This window comes from Catharus ustulatus, chromosome 3, assembly GCF_009819885.2.
Source record: "Catharus ustulatus isolate bCatUst1 chromosome 3, bCatUst1.pri.v2, whole genome shotgun sequence".
NCBI lineage: Eukaryota > Metazoa > Chordata > Aves > Passeriformes > Turdidae > Catharus > Catharus ustulatus.
Window position 1 is genome coordinate 68,157,969 of NC_046223.1, and position 13,208 is coordinate 68,171,176.

Consider the following 13,208-nt stretch of genomic DNA (forward strand, 5'->3'; position numbering starts at 1 on the left):
CTGTAATGTCTGTTTATAGGAACTCTTCCTTTTACCAATATCAATGTTTAATATGCCGGTTTGCTCTGAGTACTTCAGCAGTCTCCGTCTAACAGGTCTTCAGATGAGATCCGGTGGAGCATGTTGCTTTACCAGAGGAATGCTTTTGAGGATGGGGCTCGCTCACTCGAAATCCTGTAAAGTTCATTCTCTGTTCCGGGCAAACAGCCAGCTGTTTTCAGCGCGAGCCGAACCTCAGTTGAATCGGATTATGCTACTAAGAGATTCTCGTCTCTCCTGTTCCCCCCCACGGCAACCACATGTTTCCGTAAGTGGAGAGAAGATGAGGTTCATTCTCCCTGGCAGCTCTTGGAAGTGGAAGGGACGGAGGCTCGGGAGCTGCAGCCGGGCGGTGCAAGGTTAGCTGCAGGGCTGGCAGCCCGTCCGTGCTGGGAGCCGGCACCACCTGGGTCCAGCTGGAGCATCTCCCAACTCGCAAACTCATCTGTGTGCTAAGTACCTCTCGCACTTCTTTGTTAATGTCTCCATGTCCTTTATTAAACAAACTGTTTCTTCACTGCTGCTGGGTGAGAGTTCTGGAAGCACTCACTGTGACGGTGGGAGAGGGTTCAGGTCAGAGATGTGCTCGCTTCTGGGCGCTCAGTGGCCATTTCAGGCTAATCCGACAGCTGAGCGGAGCAGAACAACAGTGTTTGTGTAACTTTATTCCCGCTGATTAAACCAAATGAATGCATACCTGAAGTTCAATTTGGGATCTGCCCATGAACGGTGGGGCTGTAGGGAGGTTCTGTCCTCAGAGCAGCCCCCTTATTTGGCAACCTCCTTTTTGGCAATGCAGAGAAAAACTGTAGGCTGTGCAGACAGCCCTGCTGCCATTGTGACAAATGGATTTCTTGCACATGCAGGTCCATCATAAATATGATGCCAAACTTTTGCTGTGTCCAATGAAAGTGTTTCCAATTACTTTTCACTTTGTCTCACTACTACACCACACACATAGCATTACACCATCCCATGGCTTCATGCTTTTAATATTGCAGCTTAACCATGCGGTGTTTTTTCCATGGTTAGACAAAAGTACTGGGAGGAGCAATTAAACAGGATGCATTCTGTTTAGCAACATCAGCAGTGGACTGCATCACACAATCAGTAAGCACTGATTGAGAACAGCATTTTTTAACATTTTAATAATTGCTCAAGATGCTGTTCCTGTGTCTCAGTATTCCTCAGTCCTAGCACTCCTGGCCTGATTTCAAACAAAGTGCTAAGGATGCTCTATTCCCTTGTAACTGTTACTTCCCATGTTGACGATTCAACTATGGCACATCTGGCATTTTCATTTATGTAACACTCAACTGGAGTACTTTTTCCAGAATGTAAGCATGGAATCCACATAATTGTGAAAATTTATTTTTTGCGAAGCATTTCACCCCCCAGGTGAACATACTACAGGTTAGTCCAACGACTCCTTTTTGTCATTTACCCTGAAGAAGCAATTTACCTTTCAGTACTGAATCTGGTTTCAAGTGTAGGTTTTCCAATATTATCACATGAGCTTAAACCCTCAAAGGCACTGAACTGTACCAGCCTTTTTGTTCTCCAACAGTCTCCCTGAATAAAAGGGAGAAATTCTCCATGGCCACCAGGGTTCACAGGGGATCAAGTCCTTTTAACTTTTGAGTTTCTGTCAATAAAGGTGTACAAAGCTGTTATAACAGCAACCTCAGTGCCTAACACACTGCCCAGGGGCCTGGCCTAAGTCTAAATCCTCGTGCCTAAAGTACAATCCTTAAACTAGATGGGAATCCTCTCCTGGGGCTCCAATCTTGCAGCTGTGCCTTCATCCCACTTGAGACCTGGAAGGACTTGTGGCAGGACCAGAGGCTAACCAATAACTAGAGGGACAACACAGTACCAGTAAAACTTGTAAGTAGGGCAGCAGTACTAACACAGATGGAATTTTTATAAAGGCATGCCCCTATACCTTCAGTAGGTTGAACAATCTTCCTGGGTGTGAGGACTTGGGCTCTCACCTCAGATTAGCCAAATTTTAAAGATTTTAAACTCAGTCTTTCCTTTTGCTGCTGAGTCTCCTGGAGTTGCTGAAGTTGCTTTTTCTGCTGGCATCCCTTGGTTTCCAGCTCCAAGAAAAGAACCCCAAATTTCAATGGTTACATTTCTGTGGAACAGCTCTGGGTGTTGAACTCTCAAGGCTGTTTGTCTCATGGGCATTCAGTCAGACAAACTAGACTCTTCTGTCACATTTTTTCAAGGACAGGAAAACTGAGGTACTGAAGCAGCTCCAGCCAAGACAGGACATGCACTGTCATTTCTCAATCAACCACCAAGGATGCCAAGAGGAAGAATCATGATCTCTTTTTCATCCCTCTGAATGACTGTTATATATTTCCTGTTTGATTTATATCAAATATATAAATTTTTATGTTGATATGCAAATTTTTATATTTGATATAACATTTTGTTTATCTTACAGTTTTTTATTTTATTAAAACATTGCTTGATTATGACTAAGAAATAAAATATTACTTTTTTTTAAAATTCATCCCTGGAATTAAATAGTTGCAGCTGGAAGGAACGAGATCTTTCATTAACACACTCTACAGCAACACCAGATGGATCAACATTAGCTCAGAGCTGCAATTCATCCCACTTATTCCTTCATGGTGCTCCAGAGAGGGTTTAGTCATATTTCTGGTGAGTTTGGGTTGAGCACCATCCTCAAACTGTAGTGCTTCTGTCTAGCTTATTTGAAAGAAACCCAGGTATCTCTACAGGCAGAACTGCATTTGGAAATGGTGACAGCCTTTTTTATGGTGCTTTTGGGGGACAAGCAAGAGCCAAGGAGGCAAAGTGTTGGTGCGTACAAAAGTCCTTTGCTGAAAATCCTTCCCAGCCTCTTCTTGGGCAGAGTTAATTAGGAGAGTCCAGCTACTCCAACCACCTCCCAACATGAGAAAGATTCACTGAAGTGACAAGTTTCCAGAGTGGGAGGTTGACTATGACAAAAAAAAGGGAGGGTAGAGCATAGCAGCACAACCTTCATGTTATTCCTCAGCCTCCATGCTCCATTTTGAGACCATTGTTAGAGATAATCATGGCCTCACAAGACAAATTGTCACGAGATGAATGATGAGCATAGTGTGTCTATTCATACATGTTAGCAGATGAACATCTATGGAAAGGCAACATAGCTGTGGGGAATATCAGCACGCAGCTCACGTACACTTCCCAGCCAAGAACTCTGCATCTCATGAAAAAAGAGGAGAGGAGCATGGAGGCACAGACAGAGCTGCTCTCCCCACTGATTCTCACTTCCTTGCCTTGCATGAAATGTGAGACACCCCACCTGCACCGCAGAGAGAGTGAGGAAGGTTGTGGGTGGCAATGTCTATTATTCACATCCATCATAAAAATACTTTATATTTTTCATTAGCTGCAGGAGGGAATACAACAACTGACTAATAATTTTCATTCTTGTAGGGGAATATTCGCACACACGCACAGAGACAGGGAGAATCACATTGCAATGCCTTTGGAGCCTGAGACCAAGCAGCTGCATCCATATAAAGAAGATACATTATACAATACAGAAAAGGTAAAATTAAATAGAATTTATTCATTTCCATCACCTTGGGTGAGCAGCAAAGGCACAATAAAAAGTACAATAAATAATCTGTGAATGCCTGAGCTTACAATAGTACAAGATTCACAAGCATTTCAGAACCAGAACATCTGGAATAGCTCAGTTTCTCTGGAGGAGAGTGGGGAGAGCTCCTGCCTCATATGTGATTGCCTCTTCTTTGAGATTTCCTTGCTTCTCTGCTGCAGCAATCATTTCAGCACTTTGTCACAGCCGTGCAATCACCGGCAGCTTTTTGACAGTTGCAGACGTTTACCTACTTGTCCTCTTCCTAATTTGCATAAACATAAATGAATCCTGCAGAGATTAATTAAGAGCAGTATTAACTTTCCTGCTTTGCTTGTAACATAGGTCACTCACAGACTCACAACCTCAGACTGGAAAGAGAGCTGAATCTCGAAAGCAGCAGCTCATCAGCTCATCAGCCCAGGAAGCTGCGGGGAGGCAGACTGCTATTTCCCTTGCTGGTATTCAGTATTGAAAAAGCAAGCTGGAAGAAGTCCCTAACCTGATACCAAAGGAGAAATGAACTTATAAGAATTCATGTGTTCCTGGTTTTGTGCAGCTCAGTAGCCTATTCAATCTACTCGTTCTTTTCAATAAAACCACATTAAAATTACTTTTATTTGTTCTATTGTGTGATTCCTGTCCTTCCTCATTGTATTAGTAAATGTTAGCCTACAGCATGCTCTGATTTAAGTGTCTCTACTTGTTCAGAAATAACAAGTTTTTTAAATAATCTTGTTCTTCTATGGGAAAACAATAACTTTTTTCAATCTGTTACTGTTCAGCAATCAGAAAATGTGATACACAGATGAGAAAAATCAGACCAATTCCTTTTGATTTTGAGGAAGCAAGTCTTGGAAAATCCATTTCAGGAGAAATATGACAATATGATATTGCTTTATTTCCTTGCTTATCTGTACTTTATAGAAAACTCCTCAATCCTGCAGGATCTTCTCTGCCTGGGGGATTTGGGGAGCAGGGATTTTGGAGGCATGCTTCAACACACAACTTGGGAAACATTTTTGGAAATTACAGACCTCACAGAGAGGTGGTTTATTAGTCCATTTGCAAGCCAGATAATTAACAGTCTGTCAAGGAGAGGCCTGGGTTTCCAAGAATGAAATTGCCATTGGACTGGGAGGCATTCCACTACCCTGGTTTCAGCACACTGTCTCCATGGAGCAGTAGCTCAGTGGAATTAGAGGCCTGTGATGCACACGAGATCATCTAAGGTGATCTCAAGGTCCTCCTGGCCATGCCCTCTCTGGGTAAACAATGTCCAAACAGCACTCAAGGTGAGACGTGAGGGATGCAGAACGACAGAATCATTTCAGTCGGAAAGGACTTGAAGATCACCAAGTCCAGCCATTAGCTCAGCACTGCCAAGGCCACCACCAAGCCATGGCCTCAAGCACCGCATGTACATGGTTTTTAAATGCCTCCAGGGCTGGTAACTCAACTACTTCCCTAGACAACCTCTTTCAATGCTGAACAACCCTTTCAGTGATGAAATCCTTTTTAATATCCAGTCTAAATCATGCCTGGTGCAACTTGTCCTCTCAGCCTGGTGCTTATTATGTATGAGAAGAGACCAAACCCCTCCTTTCTGCAACCTCCTTTCAGGCAGCTATGGACAACAATAAGGTCCCTCCTCAGCCTCCTCTTGTCCAGGCTAAACAATCCCAGCTTCCTTGGTTGTCCCTCGTAAGACTGGTTCTCCAGAACCTTCACCAGCTCCACTGCCTTTCTCTGGCCATACTGCAGCACCTCAATGTCCCTCTCTTTTAGTGAGGGGCCCAGAACTAAACACATGATACAAAGTGTGGCCTCACCAGCATCGAGTACAGGGGCGCAATCACTGATCCTGCTGACCACACTGTTTCTGATACTGGCCAGGACTTCCAGATTCCAGGCCAAAGTGACACAACAGTTTTGCTGGACAAGAATTCCATTTGGATAAAGAATTTCAACATTTAAAGTAAGTCACCTCAGAAGAAAAATGAGAGTTCATTTTGTAAAAGACAAAAGCCATTAGACGGACTGTGGAAAAATTAAAGGGGCTTCCCAAACAGTAAATGTGTTCACCTCCAGGGAAAAACAACCATACATATTGTATGTCTTAGTGGTATTGTAATACATCTCATTGACAGACTTTTGTCCTAGCTAATAACACCAGAGGCCTCTGGGTTTCTAATTATTGCTGTCATATCTCCCATGGGAAAACAAAATGATAGGGCTGAAACCTAAATTAAACCCTCTGGAGATGCAAGCAAGGTCCCAGGGAGTGCAGCCCCAGCCCTGACCAAGTCCAGGTGCAGTGTGGCGCTCCCTCCTCCTCCAGGGCCGTGGGAAGAGGGATGGTCCAACTGAGGACAGGCTGCAGAAGACAGGAGCAGAAGTGTTGTGCTTTCAAGCAGTGGTCACACAGTGGTGCAGGTTTAGCTTTTCCCTCCTCATTTCAGCTGCACACACGCCGTTTGAAATGATGCTGCTGTGACCACAGCTGTGTCTCTGCTGGCAGTGCCTACTCTTCACCATCTACTCAGACTTCTCATGTCTTCTCTCTCTGGCCTTGTGTACATCTAGTCCCACCTTCTCAGAGCTGATCCAAATATCTGTGGCAGACAGCGCAGCAACACTTTAGTCAATGCTACAGGGAGGAGAATGACTGATCTTTGCACTTCCTTTCCTCCTTTCTATCATTTCTAACTTCCCGAGGCTTCTCAGGACTGCCAGAATCCTGGTTACACCTTGAGGCTGCCCTAGAGTGTGGGAAATACAAGAACAAACCTGCTCTTCTCTAGCATGACAAAGCTCTAAAGGCACCAAATCAGAGCATCTTTAGCATAGAGATCACAACAAGCCGGGTGCTTTGTTAACTCCATCAAGTAATGGCACAGACTGCCCAGGATGGAAAGTCTCCATCCTTGGAGCTTTTCATGATCCAATTAATGAAATCACGAGGCACCTGGTTTCACAGGAGATTGGATCAGAGTCTTTCTGTGTTCCCTTCCAAGGAAAGTTATCCTACAGTCCTGTAAATTGGGATTTTAGTTGTGCCAAGTTATGTTTCAGCAGTATGTGCCTGTGTAACTGTGGGGTCAGAAAAACCCAGAAGGGAAATAGATGAGAAGAGCAACCTTTTCAATACTTCTCATTTTATTAGGATAAAGTTACAGGAAAACAGGAAAGGATGAAGATCTACCAAGTGACTTACTCCCACATGGCATTCTTCAAGAATGAAAATAAAATGTATGTAAATAAAGCAACAATGAAGCACTTGACAAATGCAAATTCGTAATTACTCAAATTTATTGGAAAGAGCAGCAAAGATTCAGCTCTCTTGCCGTATTCCTTGAAGGACTGGAGAGAGAAGCACCTCTTAGAATTATTGCCTCAGTAAGACTCAGTATGTATGTGACTGACTGGCTGTTTTAGTGTATCCATCAACAGAAGCAAACACTGAAAAAACCAGATAAAAATCAGAATACTTCCTTTGGAAGCAGGACTCTTTGGAGATATTTATTACAGGTTTCTGGTGATTCTTTAAATCTGGTACATTTTTGTGAAACGACTTAATCTTTTAAAAATAAAGATCGATCTCCAGGTATTAACGAATTCTCTTTTCAAAGTGTAAAGTGCCTTTCCATGTTATCTTTTCTTCATGTGTCAATTTGTTTTGCAGGCCTTGTTGGCAAGACATAACTGCAATTCTACAAGTGAATGAGGGGAGAGATTGCTGCTAAGACAAGTCCAAAAGCTAGTGTGCTGAAGGAATTAAAGATGAAATACATAGTATTTGGGGGCAAGAAAATCACACCTGCTAGTCACACTTTGCAAATAGGTGAACTCTTTGGATAATTAATGAGAGCTACTGTCAGGTTCAAGGCTTTATTAAATTATTATTTATTATATTAGTTCTGAATACTGAAATAGCAGCAGGAGACATGAGGATGACTCATGCTTAGGAAGGTATCACCTAATCAGGTCTTTATGTCAACACCATCAGCAGTGTTCAAGATAAAGAAGGATATATGGAAAGTGGAATTATTTCCACAACTAACCCTGATTCATTCCAGAGGTTAGATTTGATGATTAGAGAAGTTCATGTCCCACACAGAGTCTGAGAAATGCTAATGGCTAATAATGGATTATCTGAATGAACACTGAATTTTGAAAAGAGATATGGAAGCCAGAGTCTATGGGAAAAAGTGTTCAAATAAATTCAGCTGTTTTTGCTGACTAGGATGTTAACGTCTCTTGACTTGGTTATTTTAACTTATTCTCAGAGCATGTTCGACTAGTTTCCATGCTAAACAACTGATGCAGGACTTGGGTGGAAATTTTACTTGGTTTAAGACTCTTGCTGCAGGTCCATAAACTGCTCTCACAAACACAGATCTTCTGATTTCTACACACATTCATACCAAACCACAGAGCTGGAGCCTCACCCTTCTCTGCACTTAGGATGAATAATGTGCTTGTCCTGGTGTACAAGCAGCCAGGATTTGCTTCTTCCTACACTGGGATTAATGAACATGCCTATCATATTCTGGAAAGTATTTAACTGCCGTGCTAACAGAAGCAAGAGCTATCCTCTGTGATAAGAACTACTTAGCAGACAGATATAATGCCTGTGTTGAAGTAAAAGCAAGTAAATCCCACCATAATATGCTCCTGTACATACTGTGAAATCCTTCTCAAGGCAGCACAGCCTGGGTAACAGAGTTTAAATCCAGCTGAGATGATTGGGACTGCTTTTTAGCATTCTCTGACTCAATAGCCCAGTACAGATCTGGAGAGAATGTACCAGAAGGATAGTAGACATGCAAAATATTTCACAGCATCACTTGAAGACTGACTTGCACCCATTAAAATGTATTGCCTGACAATTAATCCTGTAAACTACTGCTTACTGCCCCATGAAAAGCCTGCCAGATAATGCCAACCTTTCTGCTTGTTCCCCTTCCTTGGACAAGCACAGACTGCATTTGCTGTTTGAGATTCAACTCCCTCCACCTCCAAAGAATTTACCAGAAAGAAAAATAGGCAGCAAAGCTAATGTTACTGAAGGGGAAGTGTCCTTTCAAAGTCTATGAAGGGTACAAAGACATTTCAAATTTTACATCCAAGACTTCTAGTAAAGAGTGGGTATCTGTGGTACAATAAACGTAACCCACCTTGTGCTTAAGTCCTTCTGAATTTGAATCTGAGGCCTTTTGAAATTACAAAGAGGAGCAGAGGGGTTGATGCAAGATGCAGCCTCAGCACTGTGGTCCAGCAACAAAGAAACTACAAGTCCCCTGCAGTACAGCATCTGCCATTCAGCAAGTGTCATTAGATCAGTGCTTTGTACCTTAAAAGAGAGATTCTTCTGTTCTTCAAAATACTGTAAGTGGTCAGTACAATATCTGCACATGGGATATTTGTTTACTCCAGGTGAGGATCTCCTGTTGGATAAAAATCTGCCAGTGTCCAAGCCATGTGTCATGACAAGACAGCAACTCATCCATTCACATTGAATCATGAGTGTACAAAAGTGTACAAAACCTGTACTGAAAGCAATTCAAAGAATTTGGTGGATGAGAGGCTGGATATGATGGCAATGTGCACTTTCAGCCCAGAAAGCCAACTGTGTCCTGGGCTGAATCAAAGGCAGTGTGGCCAGAAGGACCAGGGAGGGGATTCTGCCCCTCTGCTCTGCTCTGGTGAGTCCCCACTGCAGTGCTGCATCCAGCTCTGGGCTCCCAGCACAGGAAGGACTTGGACCTGTTGGAACATTTCCAGAGGAGAGACACCAAGATGTTCAGAGGGATGGAGAACCTCTCATGCATGGAAAGGTGCAGAGAATTGGGTTTATTCACCCCAGATAAAGATGACTTTGGTGACCTAACTGCAGCCTTCCAGTACCTGAGGGGACCCTCCAAGGAGAATGGAGGGAACTTTCGGCAAGAGCATGTAGTGACAAGAAAAGGGAGAATGGATTCAAATTAGATGAGAGATTCAGATTAGATATTAGGAGGGTTTTTGTTGTGAGGCAGTGGAACAAGTTGCCCTGTGAAGTTGTGGGTCCCCAGCCCTGGAAGTGTTCAGGACCAGGTTGGATGGTACTCTGAGCAACTTGGTCTAGATTAAGGTGTCCCTGCCCATGTCAGTAGTGCTGGAACTAAATCATCTTTAAGGTCCTTTCCAACCCAAACCATTCTATGATTCTATGAATAATACCGTAATTGATTATGGTATTTCCACCTGCTGGACCAGCTGCTGGATTAGGAATCCCTAACATACATACACACATCCCATGTGACATACATCCCTGCATAAGGGAATGAGTACAAGAATCATTGACAGGAGTCATACTGCAGCCATTTCACTTAAAATAAAAGAATTTTACTAGTAAAATAAAAGCTGTGTGCCTGTCCTTCCCAAGGGGCTGGATTTCAGACAGAGTGAGACATTGTCTTCTTGCTTTGTAGATTATTTCAGGACTGCAGTACCCAGAGGAAGTGTTTGCAGTGAGTGGCTGTACATGAGCTCTGGAGCTGTGTCCAATGGTAATGCAGCAGTAATCTGTGCAGAGAGCAAGACAGAAACCTTGGTAGGCCCCTTACAAGCTGTGAGGTTATGTCACAGTAAGCAGTGCAAGCAGCTGCAGTAGCTTTCTGAAAAGTCTGGGGGGTATAATAGCTGCAGTAGAGCAACAAAACATACCCAGACAATGTCAGTGTGACAATTTTGTAGGCTTTCAGCATAAAACTTGGAGACACCTGAGCATACTCTGGAAGCCAAACCATTTTTTTTTTTTTTTTTTTTACAATCTCTACCCTGTGCCTGAAGGTCAGCACTGCTGCTGCTTCTGACACAGAGAGCTCTTCAGGAATCTCTTGTGGTGTTTTGGGATGATTTTGCATCAGGTGAAAAGGTCTTTTCAGCACAGAGTATTGCCTAGGTACAGCAAAAATTAATGATGAGAAATGACAGCTAAATGGGATGGAAAATATGGGTTGACAACAATCACTGCTGTTCTAAAATTTTCCTGTTTCTCAAACCCTGCCCGACTGGGTGTGTTTTGCCCATTTCTATGCCTCTGTGCCATCTTCTTTCCCTTCTTCCACCATTTCACTACTTTTTGCAACACACAACATGATATCAACAAGATCCATTTGTCTCCTGAAAAGGAAGAAAACCTAAGCTTTGACTTTTTTCCTTTGTCTTGTGACTTTGCCAGTCTAAATACACTGGTTAAAAAAGAATCATGATTGGCATTCATGATAGGAGCAGAACTGATGCAAGATAAATCAATAGCAACATGGGCTAAACCAGCTTCAGTACATCTATCATAGTAATTTAGCTAAGTTTAAATCAATTTAATTAAAATGACTCACTTTTCTGGTAGAGACAAGGCTTTACAGTGCGCCAACATTAATCCATTGACTGGATTAAAATAAAAAAGGGGTGGCTGGCGACTTTCAGGTTCAAGATGATGAGTGACTTGTAGTGTGACAGAGAAGGAGCCGTATGAAGGTATCTGGATGTGAAAAGAAGAAAATTAGTCAGAATGAAGAAATTTCCCTTACAGTGCAGTGTTGTGTAGTAAACATGACCTGAATTGCTAACCTTGTGCATTATCAGTATCCCTGCAACCCTTGCCTCTGGTGGACAATCACCTCTTAGCAGAGTAAAAAGCCTTGCATGCTGACAGAGACAGCATAGTTGATCATTGCATATTAATAGCTGGCCATTTTACAAAGTAAAAATTACTGGTTTAAATCACTTTCCCCTTTAAACCACTTGTTTCTAGGGTAAGTCTCACCCCTGGTAAAGGTAGAATCATACAGCTATGAGTTTTACTTAAAAATTTAAATCAGTTTAGGCACTTGGAGATTTAGTTCAGCTCAGAGTGTTAGTGAGAACTTCCTAAACTGTAGTTTGAGTCTTGTAAACTCTCTAGGCCAGCCTAGACTTTGCAGCCTCTCTGCAGGACTTTCAAGTAGACTGTTATGTACAATTACTCTATTGTGGGATATTTTGGGATGCAACACCAGAGATCTCTGACTGAAATGCTCACAGGCAGGGCAGGCTGTGAAGCACTGCCCTTTCCATGGGGAATTTTTGGTTTATAGCTGGGGTCATTTTTACCAAACCCAGTTTTGTAGAGCTCGTCAGTTGCAGTAAGACAAAGAATGATTTCATGTGAGAACTCTTCATCATCCCTCCTTTCCAGTTGACAGACGACCTCCAAGCAAACATCATTTTCAAGGCCCTCCATTACAGTGAAGTCGACTTATTGTCATGTCATTATTGCTGGCAGTGCCTCTGTGACCACTCAGAGGCTCACATCAGATGCTGAGGTGAGGTTACCAGCTGAGGTTGTAACTGAGGTTACACAACTCAACATTTTCCCCTGTAGAAGGGTTGGCAATTTTGTGTACAAACCACATAATGATACAAACCTTTCTGTGTTATTATTCCCTAGCTCCCAAAATAACATCTCCTTCTCTAGTACACAACCCACTTTGAAAGCACAGATAATTTATATGAACCTGATAGAATGTGTCACATAGATGGGGCTTTCTGTTGGCTGTCTGCCCTTCCTTCCTTGCCCTAAAACCACGAGGGGAATTTAAGTGCCTTGATGACTGATTTTCTTTTAAGACAAACAATTGAAGATTGTTTACATGCAGTTTCTCATTCTGGGTGAGACTAAATTAATTTCAACATGGTCTTATTTCCCAGGAAAAAACCCCAAACTATTCTAAACTACATGATAACAAGTCCTAAAAAAAATTCGAAATCAGGGTTTTGTCTCTGAGAACATGGAAGATTTCACTTTAGCCCACAAATGTTCTCATACAACTACTTCTGTTTTTCTGATTGCTGATTTTACTTGGTCCACTTTATCCTGTCTGGTTTCTAAGTTATTTTTTTTTCTCCAGAGTCTGTTTGATGTCTGAAGAGCAAATCACAGCAAATAGCTCCTGTCTTGTCTAGCTAATTGCTACACTGACACTATGAGCAACAGCAAAAGGAATAAGATGGGAGTTTGAGCAACAATAAAGTGAAATGCTTGGTAAAACAAGCACAAAAGGAAAAAAGACAAGACTAGGAAGCCATCAGTGTTGCACTCAAGTCCCTCCTACCACGTTTAACATTTCTTTCTCCTAGTAACAGAATTGATCATCACAGTGCTCCCTCAGAACTGCCTATCTTGTATGCCACAAATAAGTACATTTTGTTAGACTCATTAATTACTGGCCACTGCTATTGCAATAGTAGTGTGATGCATTTGTCCATCCTCTTCTAGGAAACATTTTTCTTGTGTCCTATTTGCTTCTCTTACCTCTTGGCAACGTGCAGTTTAGGATAAAATGGTTTTTTCTGTCATAGCAAAACCCCATGTAACTGCTGCCAAGCTTGAGTTTTGTGTGGAATGCATTTTAAAGGTTCACCAAACTTTTGCCTTGATTGGCAAAAAATGAAAGGTTCACACTGAGTGTTTTCCATTATCGAGAAACAATCTTCAAACAAGAGCTCCATCTCT